This window comes from Microtus ochrogaster, chromosome 4, assembly GCF_000317375.1.
Source record: "Microtus ochrogaster isolate Prairie Vole_2 chromosome 4, MicOch1.0, whole genome shotgun sequence".
Taxonomy (NCBI): Eukaryota; Metazoa; Chordata; class Mammalia; order Rodentia; family Cricetidae; genus Microtus; species Microtus ochrogaster.
The window spans coordinates 76063500-76076790 of record NC_022011.1 but is presented as its reverse complement, the minus strand read 5'-3'; positions in this window follow the sequence as shown (position 1 = coordinate 76076790).

Sequence of the window (13291 nt, the reverse complement as noted above, 5' to 3'; positions counted from 1 at the left end):
ATATAGCACTTGTCTAGCAACTGCAAGGCCTGGGGGTTCCATCCCGATACAGCAAGATTAAAAATGGAAATTCTTAAGAAAGCAGGAAATATGGACCTTCATTAACACTGGCAAATAATTTAGAGGATCAAAAGTAGCCCTCAGGAAGTCTGGTTCTAAGAAAATAATAATGCTGCCACCCTCTCCCCATCACTCTGAACTCCAGGAGAATATTAAGTTGGTGCCCACACCTCCTCCTCTCTAAGCACTTTTAGCCTTTGCAGCAGACAATAACTTTGCTTCCTCTGCAATCCCTGGGCCTGACAGGAAGTGGAAGAACCCAGTGCGAATAACCATGGCTGACCAAGGTTAGCATGAGATGCTCCTTAAGTTAGCTAACCCTCTGTCCTGGGTAACTTAAACAAAGCTTTGACAGGCGTGATACACAAGTAATGAGTGGAACACTCTGAAAAAAAGGTATTCCCGGTGCTGAGCGCCTGGCGTCTGCCTCGTGTGTCTGTTGAGATTAAACACAGCTGTTCCTCCTTGCTGCATGACCTTTTAAAAGTACATGGCTAAACAAGAAGTACATGGGGATAAACCGCTAAGAGCATGAATAACGGCCATCCACGTCTTCTTTCCCTCCTCTATCCCTTTTGTGTGGTTGTGTATGTATTGTGCATGTTTGTTTGTGTGCACAAGCAGATGCATGCGTGTATACATACATGTGCAGGCCAGGGATGAACTCTGGGTATCTTTCCTTTGGAAAACTACCTGCCTTTAAAAAAATATATATATGAGGTGTTTTTTTTAATGATTATTTTGTTTTTGAGGCAGTCTCTCATTGGAACCTGGAGTTTTCAGGATTAGATGAGGCTTGCTGGCCAGTGAACCCTAACTATTCTCCTATCTCTATCTCTCCAATACGAGAATTACAAGCACGTACCATTCTCTCTGGTGTGCCTCCCCCCATATCTGTGTGACGGTTTGTTTGTCTGCCTCTGTGTGTGTGTCTGTGTCAGAGAGAGAGAGAGAGAGAAAGAGAGAGAGAGAGAGAGAGAGAGACTATATGTGTCTCCTTTCTCCCTCTTTCTTTTTCTCTCTCTTCTTTTTTCCTTCTTTCCTTCCTTCCTTCCTTTCAACAGCATCTTATTAAGCATCCCAGCCTGACTTTAAGATCCTAACTCTCCTGCCTCAGCCCCCCAAACACTGACATTTCAGTCTTACGCAACCAGAGCCCAGTTCATTTCACATCTTTCTAGAACTTAGACCACCTTATACAAAATACAAATGGAAAATATATGGATTGGAGGATGACAGATGGTTTTAAATGAGGATAGAATAGGAAAGGAAGGAAGAAAAACCAAATCTATTCAAAAGGAATAGATTTGAACAGACCTGGCACAACCAGACGTCTTTGGTTCAGGCCTTAAAGAAGATGGAGTCAACAAGGAACTCGGGACAACTCCTACCACTGATCCAAGTTCAGGAATGGTTGAGGTGCCTGTGTGTAAAACCAGCTCTCGCTCTTTTCCTTCTAGTAATCTTTCCTGCTTTTCTACTCAGTGGAGAGGCCATTTGTAAGAAACATTAAATTGCTTAGTAACTATACTAGATAGGTAAACAAACCACATGGCGACCTTCTTCAAGAAAAGGGAATTCCCTAAAAGCAGAAAGGAACCTAAGCACAGATGAGAATGTAAAGACACAGAGCCAAAAATTGGGTTCAGAGGCTTACAGCATCACCTTCTGGATGGATTTGGGTGTTGGGGCTTAAGGGATGGCTTGGCTAGGTGGTTAAGAGCACTAACCACTCTCCAAAAGACCTGGGTTCAGTTCCCTGCACCCTCGTGGTTACTAACAACCACCTGTAACTCCAGTTGCAGGGGATCCAATGCTATTTTCTAGCCTCTTTGGATACTGCATGTATGTATGCACCAACATGCATGCCAAACAAAAGCATCTACACACATAAAGATCTGGGAGCTTACTGTCCTGCTGGGATTCACAATGTCTGGCATTACCTGGATACTCTTCAGAAATGCTGTTCACTTCTAGTGTACATTTAAAGTTTTACTTGCCATAGAGTTAAGGAAAACAGGGCTTGAACCACAAAGGATTTAGACTGAGATGAACTCCTTAGGTTTTCTCTTAAGTCATCTGTGTACAGCGTCTGAGAACAATGTCACAAAGTGTGGTGGTTTGAATGAGAAACATCCCTGCAGACATCTTCTCATGGTCCCCTTTCTGATGTCGTGTCCTACCTACAGGTACACCCATACACACAACACAAATCTAGATATCATAGGAAAGAAAACATGTTGTTTGTCTTTATGGTTTACTTTTCTTAAAATGCATAAAAGACAGCTTTTTTTCCCCCATTGTCTGTATCAAGATGAAACTGAGTGTCTCCTTTGAACAGCTACTAGCTGTCAGAAACTCACCAAAGCGAACAAGGAAGGCAAGCTTTGCACTTTCTGTGGGAAGCACAGGGCCACAGAAGTAGCTTCTTATGTTCTGGGTGAAGAGTGGAAGGGTTAGTTATGTGGTCTGAAGACATGGTGGGAAGGACAAAGTCAGTTTTTCCAAAAAATAAGGTGTCTTGACCCATGGCAGAATGCAGGGGCTCTGCAACCTCCCCAGCCAGCAAAGTAACAGTTCACAGGAGGCCAAAGGAAATCTGGTTCAACACGACTAAGTAGCCCCTGTTAGTTCAAACATTGAGAGTCTGACTCTGGGTTGTTTATTTCAAGCATCTTTAAACACAGCACAATTTGGTGAAAACTTCCCTGATGATAACGAACTCAATCCTGTTAGCACAATAAAGCTTAAGACATGACAACATCGAAGCTCTTTGTAGAGTACAAGCGACACCTTCCACAAAGATAGGTTCTATAGATTGACTGGCTCATGATAAAGGTCTGGTGGGGGAGGATCTGATGTGGTGTGGTTTCTACCACACAGATAATGTAAAGGTCACTAGGCTCCTAGCCGTCTGGGTGGGAAGACAGGTTGTGCATTCCTCCCTTTGAAAGGATAATACTGTGTTTGGCATTCCTGATTCCCTTAGTGCATATCTGTAAGCTACAGCAGAGTCTGTCTGCTGCTCTGTAAAGACCATTCTTGTTATTGATCGAGAACTGGAGAGAGGAAGCCCAAGTCTGTTCGAGGATGCATAGTGCATGCCAATCTGAGTGTTTTCAATTTGGTTATAGGAGAGAAGGATATTCCTGAGCAGATACTACTGTGCCTCAGTGGTTGGGGCCCAAAAGAGCTAGCAAAATCCTAAAGCTTTTCAGTCTCTCTAAGAAGATGCTGTTTGCCGACATGATGTTGAAAGCCCTTAAATAAAGACTCTTTTCACTCCTCTTCTCAGGCACACCCAGAGATGCTGCTCACAACACAGCATCCTTAGGGCACGTTACACACACCACCCATTGAGGACCACAGAACTAGAGTCTCAAAGAGTCAAAAAGGCTCTGAATTCCCATTAAAGTGTGAGAAAATTTCAGAAGACAAATTTTACAGGGCTGAGGTAATTTGCACAACAACAACCTCACATTCCTCAATTATTCTGGCACAGGTTGAAAGCCTTCCACGCCTGCTCTTGGACAGCTTCACTTTCCTTTCCCTTGGAGGCAGCAGGCCCCTCCTCTGGACTTCACCCAAGGTCATTGTCCTTAGTGCTAAGTTCACCATCATCCCAGGCCCCTGTGGGGGTTTACTTCCACAGATTTCCTTGGTCCCTGGGGAGCCAGGTTCCTTTCCAGCCTGCGGCCTACACCACTGCACATGGAGACTGTTCTATCAATTTCTCCTTTCTGAGCTGAGAGCTCCCCAGCAGCCTTACTCCGAAGTAGGAGCACTACACAGTTTACATGAGCTGAGTATCCTCACCCTTCCCACAGATGAGCACAGCCTAGGTCTGTTTTAGCTATGTCATGTTTGTTGGTGTTGGTGGGTTTTTAATTCCTTTCCTTGCTTCTCCCTTGTGACCCAGTTTCATAGAACTTGGACGTATCCCTCGGGGTTCTCTAGAGGAAGAGAATCAATGGGATTAGCATGGATGATAGAGATCTAGACAGATATGTGTGAATTTACTGAAGTCAGCTTACATAAAAATGGCCTGGCCTCCAGGTTCTCCCACCAGCATCCTTCAGGCCATACCTGTTATTGGGTGTGGCCCACATACCCCGCCCCCTTCTCTGCACTTAATCCAGTCCAGAGGCTGAGCTGCCCTTCCCCCCAGAGGTTCTTCCCTGTATGATCCAGACATTTTGGCTACCTGCTCCCCTTTCTGTACCTTTGGCCTCCTGGATGCTGCACCTGGTTCCCTTCTCCTCCCTTTCTCTTCCCCTTTCCCCTCTCCCCACATGGCCCTACTCAGTCTGGTCATGTGCACTCTGGACAGTCCCAGATGCCCCTACTTAGATCTCCTTTTTATCTACAGTAAACTTTCTCCTCTACCACTCCTAGGAGCACTCAAGTCCTTTCTGTTCTTTTTTTTTTCTTCCTCCTTAGTTTATGACAGGAATCTGGCAGCCCACGCAATCAGCAGCAACAGCAACAGTTAAGTCAATGAACTCAGCAGCAAGTTGAAGGCCAAGGGAGCAAAAGGTGAGCGGTCTTCCTTCTGACACACCCATTTTTATCTAGGGTGTTACCAGAAGGTGCTACCCACAGTTGGGGTGGGTCTCTCCTCATCCATTAAGGCAATCACTCAGGGCAGTTCTTTAGGTGAGCTTCCCTATTCAGGTGGTTCTAATTTATAGGCAACATTAAGCCAACCATAATATGTATTATCCCTTGTAATACCTCTGATTCACCTTCTGGATGCCATCCTCTCCCTCCCCCCCACCCCGCACACCAAGGGGCAATCAGTTTCTTTGTTCAAGTCGGACACACCCTTGGCATGGTAAACCCTGCCTCAGAGTGAAACCCCTACTACAGTCTATTTGACCCATTAAAACATGGAGAGAACTATATATCCAAACTGAAATACAGATTTTGATAGCCAAGTATAAGCCTCTTTTGAGGACTTATTGAGCACACAGAGTCCTTTCTGGCCATCATCTCTGGACAGAGAAATAGACGAGCCTTAGAAGTACCCCCATGCTGGGAAAACTCATATTATATACCCACTTGTGTTGGAGGTTAACAGCCAAGCTTCTGCCTCCAACCATGCCAAATCTACAGTATACTTGAGGCTCCCTATGCAACTGTGGAAGGCGGCTCATTCATCCAAAATGACTTTGGCTTCTTTCTTTCCTCCCCCTTCCCTTCACCTCCTCTACTCCCTAATCTGCCAATATTTTGCTTCACAAATCAGGAATATTAACAAAGACTCCATACCTCAGAGTCAGTGTCAGAAGGTATCATCTATAGAGTTCATACCATGAACTCTTGATCACATGACAGGAGACTCTTCTTTAGAAGAGTCTGAATGGGTCTGAAATACAAGACAGCTGTCAGTTTGTAGTGGACCCATCTGGACCCGGGCTGACTGTGAGATTGCTTTCAGATATTTATAGAGGTAAGGATGTGTGATTGTTCACAGAGGAAAGTCTTTTGTGCCATCCATAAAATTTGACCTCTGCAATTTTAGCTTTAGGAAAAAAAAAAGCTAGGCAAATACATTTTTCCAGGCAACAACTGAAAAAAAAAATGTATTTGTGAGGGACTAGATGGTGATGCTTTGAATTGCAAAGCACAGTAAAATAAATGAGGTTTTTTCTTGACCTCTAGTTTTTAAATTGATTCAGAGGGGAAAATACATAGCTAACTTGATATGTGCATAATGAGGTATTTGAAGGGAGAATTAACATCCTAATAACATGTAATTGATGATGTTGTACATGATCTCAAAGCAAGAAGAAGCAGAGAGATGACCTTTGCAGTTAAAAAAGTAAAAAGGACAGTAATTATTTGGCTATATAAAGCTCAAAGCAATGAAGAAGAGTTCAGAGTTCTTTTTATAGGCTCATAGTCAATAGTCTTAGAAGTCATATTTAGATAAAATATGAGAACTTCTGATAATGTGGCCATCATCATCTGTAGGTCTTCTTGGCCAACCTTGTGGAAGCGTCAAGAATCACACTGCAGGGCTGGAAATAGAATTTGGTAGTTAAGAAAATGAACTAAGAGTGGAGTTTTGTGCCCAGTGTGACCACGGGCTCCTGGACATGTCCACCCAAAGACACATACACAGAGATAAATCTTTTTCAAAGGTGGATTGATGTGTCTTTCCTTGGGTTCTCATCACTTGGGTGTGGCACACCTAGTCTCTGAAGGCATACGACTTCTCCTGTGGTATTTAATTTTGGTGCTTACTTCTCAACTGGTCAATATGGTCATGTCTTTATACCAGCTGACCATTCTTATTTCTCAGAAATATGAGTATACATACCCCCCCCAATAGTGTCAAGCTTCTCACACTGTCCTGCAATTATGATCACATATGTGAAATGTTTAAGAAAATTTTGCTAGTGAGAGGAACTTTTAGATTGCAGTCCTGGTGTGATATACCCCAGAATGATATATGTAACCCCCCCCCATCCTCCCACCAAGGGATCAGGCATCTCTCTCAGCACGCTAAGGCCTGCTATGGTAGTTCTCTGGCTTCTGTTCATCATTTAAATATGAGCAGGTAAGTCAAGTTCTATTCCCACCAGGCCTAGGCCAGCATCCTTTGCCCTGCATCCTGTCCACCGCTAGAGATTCGTGCAGCTGCACTGCCTAGCTCTGCTCTAAGGACTACCCTGTCCTGCCCTGGCTCCCCACCAAATTTACCCAGGAAAGGCCAAAACAAATAGCACCATTCATTGACAGACATTACAAAACACGTGTTGTTTTGCCAGCAGCTCCAGCAACTCACTAACCCCCAAGGCCTCCGCAGGCGAGTCGGGGAAATAAATACTGGTCAGACTTTGAGCTGTGTTACCTGGGGATCAGCACCGATCTCCCAGGCCAAAGGTGCAGGATAGAGTTCCCTTGGGGGTGCTGGCGCTGGTGCTGGTGCCACTGTTTGAAATACCGTTTCTTGTAACCCAAGCTCTGACTCAGATCCTCCTTCTTCCACTGCTAAAGTTCCCCCGACCATAGGGTTGCTCTGCCATGCCTAGCAAGAACGAATTTTCCCATTCGTTATAGAGCTTGCCTGTGGCCTCTGAGGAGCCATGGGGCTGGGGCAGCGGTGATGGGGGGGGGGGGAGCGGGGGATGACGACACTGTCTTTATTATTTAAAGAAAAATGCAATTGAAAAATATGATTTAGAAAACTCATTTATCTTCTGGTAGGTAAATAAATGACTGCCCAACCATATCGGGAAGCCATCAGCATTCTCATCGCACTAGCCTGTATTTGTTTGCTAAAACCCACAGATTAATACTCTCTAATCATACAGCCCTTTACTACATTAGAGTAGGGAAGCATCAGAAGGCTTTAGCTGCTGTGATGAAGAGGTTAAGAATGTGAATAAAGCCATGGTAGTTCACTGCCGGAGAGGAAAGATAAGAGCTTGCCGGAGGACGGTGACGGAGGCTTACGTCTATAAGAACATGCTTCATGTTAATCTGGCTACCTATAGACCTTTGTGAATAACCACATGGCAGAGCCTGTTATTCAGGACACTTCCAGCACCCCAAATTACAGCTAGAACATCCACGGATAAGTATGCATGCTCGTCAGCTAACCGCTATGTGCCTCGGTGCTCTTTTCCGGAACAAAGGCTCGCCAGTGGCAGCGCAGGCAGCTGTTTTGAGAATAAAACGGTAACATTAAACTCTAGGAATCTGCACATCACAAGTACACACATAGGCAGGCCAGCTACGACAAGAAACCACCTCTTTGCTCTGTGAGAGGAGGACACAGGACCCATGAAATCACCGAGGTGCGATGGAATACAAAGTCAACACCCTGTTTCACCCCGTGGCAGGTTAGGGTGAGGATGAGCCAGTTCCACTTGCTGGCTTGAGGCTTGCAGCACTATGAATGTCTCCATTCAACCACATTCAATTTAGTGCATGCTGATTTCTGCCCACAGCTCCCAAACACAGAAGCCCTTAAAGGAAACAAACAGAAGTCTGTTACGCTAACAGATTCCTTACAAGGAGAAGCTGAGCATTTTTGTTTTCCTTTTTTAAATTAATTAATTTCACTACTTAGTATTTTCCCCATACAATGCATTTTGATCATGTTCTTTCCCCTCCCTCAACTCCTCCCAGAGTCCCACCTCCCTACCCACCACCGACTTCACGCTTCTTTCCTTCTCATTATCTCTCTCAAAACGAAAACAAGAGCAAAACAGGAAAATCAAAACAATCTAAAGAAAGAAAGGAATAATAATTAAAAAAAATGCCGAAACAAAATACTCACACAAAAACAAAACAAAAACACCAAAACAAGCATGGGGTCCGTTTTGTGTTGGCAACGACTCCTGGACATGGGTCCTGCCCTGATGTGTGGTTGATACACCCGGCGTCACTCCGCTAGAGAAAAGGGATTTTCCTTCTCTCGGTAGGAATCAGCTGCAAGTAGCTCCTTGGTTAGGGGTGAGGCTTTGTGTCCACTTCCCCTTCTCAGCGCTGTCATCTAGTTTAGGCAGTGTGGGTCTTGCGGGAACTGTCCCAATCGCTCTCAGTTCATTGGTGCATCGATCCTGTTGTGTCTAGACAGTGGCGTTTGGAGTCATCCACCACCTCTGGCTCTTACCGTCTTTCTGCCGCCTCTTGGACTGGGTGAAGCTGGGATACTGCTACCTGTCTCCTCTGTATCTCCTAGGCAACATCCCGGCCTGTACCCTCCTCAGTCACCATCCCACAAAAGTTCCATCAGAGTCTAGCTTCAGGACCCAGCACCCACACACGCAGGGGTTGTCCTCTTCCAAGGGGAACTGGAGTGTCTTGATGTGCGATCCCAGATCGCCTGTCTCTTAGTGTCTCTGATAACTGCCATCTGCATGACTCTGTCCATATATATATATATATATATATATATATATATACACATATATATGTATATATATATGTATATAATTATTCCCAGCCTCAGTGACAGCTAGTTCCCAGTCTTCCACCTCTTGAAGTTATTTCCTTTACCTGTGAAATAATGATAATATTTTCCTGGCATGTATTTGAAAGAGTATGGGAGATGATGCCCATGGATATCCAGTGTGATCCTGGACAGTTTATGGGTGTATGGTAAAGTCTGGTGGCAGCTGTTACTGTGAGATCAGTGGTAAGCAGACTGGTTGATTAGGGTTTAGGATTTAATATGCAATCACTGGAAAAATAAAATTTCAGATGAAGGATGTAATAGTCCAAAGATTTCAAATTAGGAAAGACAGTATCAGGAAATATAGTGTGTTAATAATATGTTTAGTTTACCAAAACCATTATCCGTGACAGCTTGGAAGTTGTTAGTAAGATGTGTATTGGCCTTGAAAGGAAAAAAAATGGTATGCACAATGTGTTAAGGGTTTTAAATGCCACTGTGCAGATAATATGAAACCTCAAAGGTTTGGTTTGGGGTTTTGTTCTGTTCTAGTTTTTTTGTTTTGTTTTGGCTTTTGGTTATATTGAGACACAAACTGATTTCAAACTCACTACCCTCCTTCCACGGCCCAGCCTTCTGAGAACTGGGATTGCAGATGTGCACAAACATGCTTGGCCCATCAAATCTTGGACGTAGGGTGAAGTCTGAATTCTACTGTGGTTCAAGACCGTCCTGGTGTGTGGGGATAGCTCAGTGAGTTAGAGTGCTTATTGTAGCACCTGCTTGAACGTCTGAATTAAAATGCCCAGGCCTCCATGTAAAAAGAGCCAGGTCCCCTATAACTCCAGTTCTCTGGAGATGCAGAAGTACAAGAGTCTCTAGAGAATCCTGGTGGCCTCTCACTGTTTCAAAGGAATAAGGCAGGAACCGAACAGGATACCCAGCATCCTCTTCTAACCTCCTCAAGCTATCATGGCTCTGCACACTAGCATAGACGTGTGTAACTGAAAAAGAAAAGACAAGGTCCACCCAGGAAGCAGAGCTTCTGGGGGTCTGCAGAGAAACAAAAGCAAGAGACAGTGTGGGCTGATTTATAACGAAGCAAACATAAGAGGCTGGAGTACCATGGTAGTGGTAGGACCAGAACAGAAAACAGATTGATCTGGGAGTCATGCTTGAGGCATCAATTACAAAATCTGGCATCCAATAAAAGGCCAGGAATAAGGCCAGGCCAATGTAATAAGATGAACTTAGAGTTTCATGAGTCCTTGCCCAGTGTGGAAAGCAGAGAACGGCCAGGAAGGACAAGGCTCTCTTCTATACAGTGGTGGAATGAAGAAGGCCATTGAAAGCTAAGGATGAATGATCATATACCACGAAGAGACACTAACGCCTCAAAATAAGATATCTAAAATTCTTCTACTCTGTGGGGTGGCAGTTTAATCCCTGAAAAAGAATTTCCTCAGTCAAATGAACAAATCTGTCATGTGATGATACCTAATTCCAGCTGTTTCCTCACTGTGTCCACTCAGATCAATTATTTCCTGTTGCAACTGCATTAGCATAGAAATAGCCACAAAGTAAGCAGATGGGTTTCTGAAGGAAATTCTCTCTTAGTATTTTCTGACTAGCACATTTATTCATTTGGAAATATTTGCCATTTTTCCCTTTTCAGAGGCAGGGAGAGAAGGTGAAAGGCCTCCTGGTTTCTCTTGCTGGTGTTGTGCAAGCAAGGGATCTGGGCTGGGTTTCAGCCCTCACCAGTCACAATAGAAATCCAGCAGAAAGGCAGACTGGGTAATCACTCCTGGGATCAAGGCACTGTGGCTTTTATAAGAACAGTGGGAAAGATAATCGCCCATTGACAAAGCCATTGCTTCTCAGCTTCAACCAGGCATTCAAAGCTGAGCAGGAAACAACTTCGGAAAGAAAGCACAACCTCCAACAGCCCAGAACCAACACAGTTGTTTTTATCTCCATTTCTACTGTGTTGGTTAGTGTCTTGGCATTTTGTATAGTTTTACATTGTCTAAATGCATTTTCAAGGTGACAGAACAGAGCAATTAGAATCCAAGACCTTCTCTGTGAATAGTATCTCTGGAAATGATCTGACTCAGAGCTCCTATTCAGGCGGAGCAGTGTCTAGGGATCATTTAGTACTGTTTCAAGCGAACAGTGTGCTTATTTTAAGCCTCAGACACCCTTTAAGAAATGTTACGTATATTTTCTTCTAGTCGTTTTCTTCATAGCCGATCCACTTGTCCATTAGGAAAAGTCACAGAACTTTACTTCAGCTTTTAATTTGGTACTTGTTTGCCCTTAGGCAGCGGATTGCCAGTCCTATAAAAGAGACCCTTTTTGTACTTCTAAAATTTCTCCACGTTGGACTGGGAGTGCTTACTCTGTGCCATCATGTACTGTTTGACTCTCCAGGTACTGGCAGATAAGAGCTTGTCTTGGGTCTTAAAAGAGACTTCAGACTTTCAAATACCGATGGAATCTTTTGAAGTTGGACTGAATGCATTCTGCATTAGGAAATGGCCATTAGCCTACTAGGCTAGGGTCAGAACGATTTGAATTGTCCAACCGGAGCTTGTTGTTAAGTACTTTTCTAGCCGACAAACCTCCACCGACGCAAATAATCCCAATCAGACAAAATCAGACCGAATTAAAAGATGCCCATGTTTAATGGCTGCCAGCATTCCCAGGTGGCTTCCGGGAAAACACGGAGAGGGAACGACGGAAAAGAGGAGACCACCTGCTCATTTTCGGGGGGGGGGCAGTTTAAATAGTCTGTGGGAGTGGTCTTGACCCTCCCTGGGGAGGGGTCACCGTTTGGCGAGTTTTCTCGGGGGTGGAGTCTGAACTGCGGCCACTCCCAGGGGAGGGGGCTTGGAACGGAGTTTTCTGCCCAACATTTCCAACTCCTTATATATATGGATACCAGGGGGCTGGGGTGAAGTCCCCAGCTAAACCCTTGTGTGGTTAAACATTTGGTGCCCACATGGTGGCACCTTCTTCCCACCATGGAAGCCATGAAACCAAAGGAGGTTTCAGAACCTTTTACATGTGGGCTTTAGGTGGGAGAGGCAGTTTATAATGTCTAAAGGGCTTTAGCCCACTCTGGGATCTGACTCAAGCTCTCCTCTCCCCAGTTTCACTGGGGTGTAACAACCCTCAATTTCCAGCCTTGGAGCTGTACCATGCTTGCCGTGGTGGTGGTGGTGGTGGTGGTGGTGGTGGTGGGTGTGTATGTTTTAGTCAGAGTTATGTAAAGGAAGAAATAGCACTGACAAAATGAATATATAATAAGATGGGATTTATTGGATTGACATGCAGGAGGTGTCCTGGTAGCACAACAATGACCATCTCAATCCACGAGGCTAGATTCTCAGCAGTTCCAACCTGGTGCTGGAAGCCGCAAGAAACCCCCGAGAACTGCTGGTCTTTATCTACATCGGAATCCTGAAAAAGTTGGTTCTGATATCAGCATAGGAATGCTTCAGCATCAGGATAGACGAGTTTGCCTGTTGGGGAATATTATTTTAAGGTGTGTTGCTTTTGTTTATGCTGCATTTGTTTAACTCTGTGAAGCTGTGATTCTTTGCCTGTCTAAAATACCTGATGGCCAATGGTGAGGCAGGAGCAAGGATGGGGGGGGGGGGGCTGGCAGGCAGAGAGGATAAATAGGAGAACCAAGGAAGAAAAGGAGCAAGAGAACAAAAAGAGGACATCAGAGGCCAGCTACTCAGCCAGTCACAGAGAAAGAAGTAAAGAAAGGTATACAGAAATAGAAAAGGAAAAAGCCCAGAGGCAAAAGGTAGTCAGGATAATTTAAGTTAAGGAAAGCTGGCAAGAAATAAACCAAGCTAAGGCCAGGGATTCATAAATAGGAACACCTCTGTGTGTGATTTATTTGAGAGCTGGGTGGTGGGCACCCCTGAACCGTCAAAAGACTAAAACATCAACAACACTTGCCAGTCAGCGTGAAAACGAAGAGCTAAAAAGCAAGTTTTCTTCTTCTATGTTATTTCACCTGGTCTTCCACCAGTAGGTGCCCTCACTTTTAGGGTGGGTCTTCCTGCTTCAAACACTCTCATAAAGGAAACCCCTCACAGGAGAGTGTCCAGCAACTTGGATTTCCATTGACTCAAGCTGACAGGCAAGATTAGCCATCACAGGATTTTATTAAACCACAAGCCACAATGAGCCCTTCTCTTGTATGCTGCTTCCACCAGGTAGCCTGCCGACGTGACAAGCAAAGTCACTGTTCTACATACAGTGATGGAAACAGACAATGTCGTTCTCATCTTCTATGTT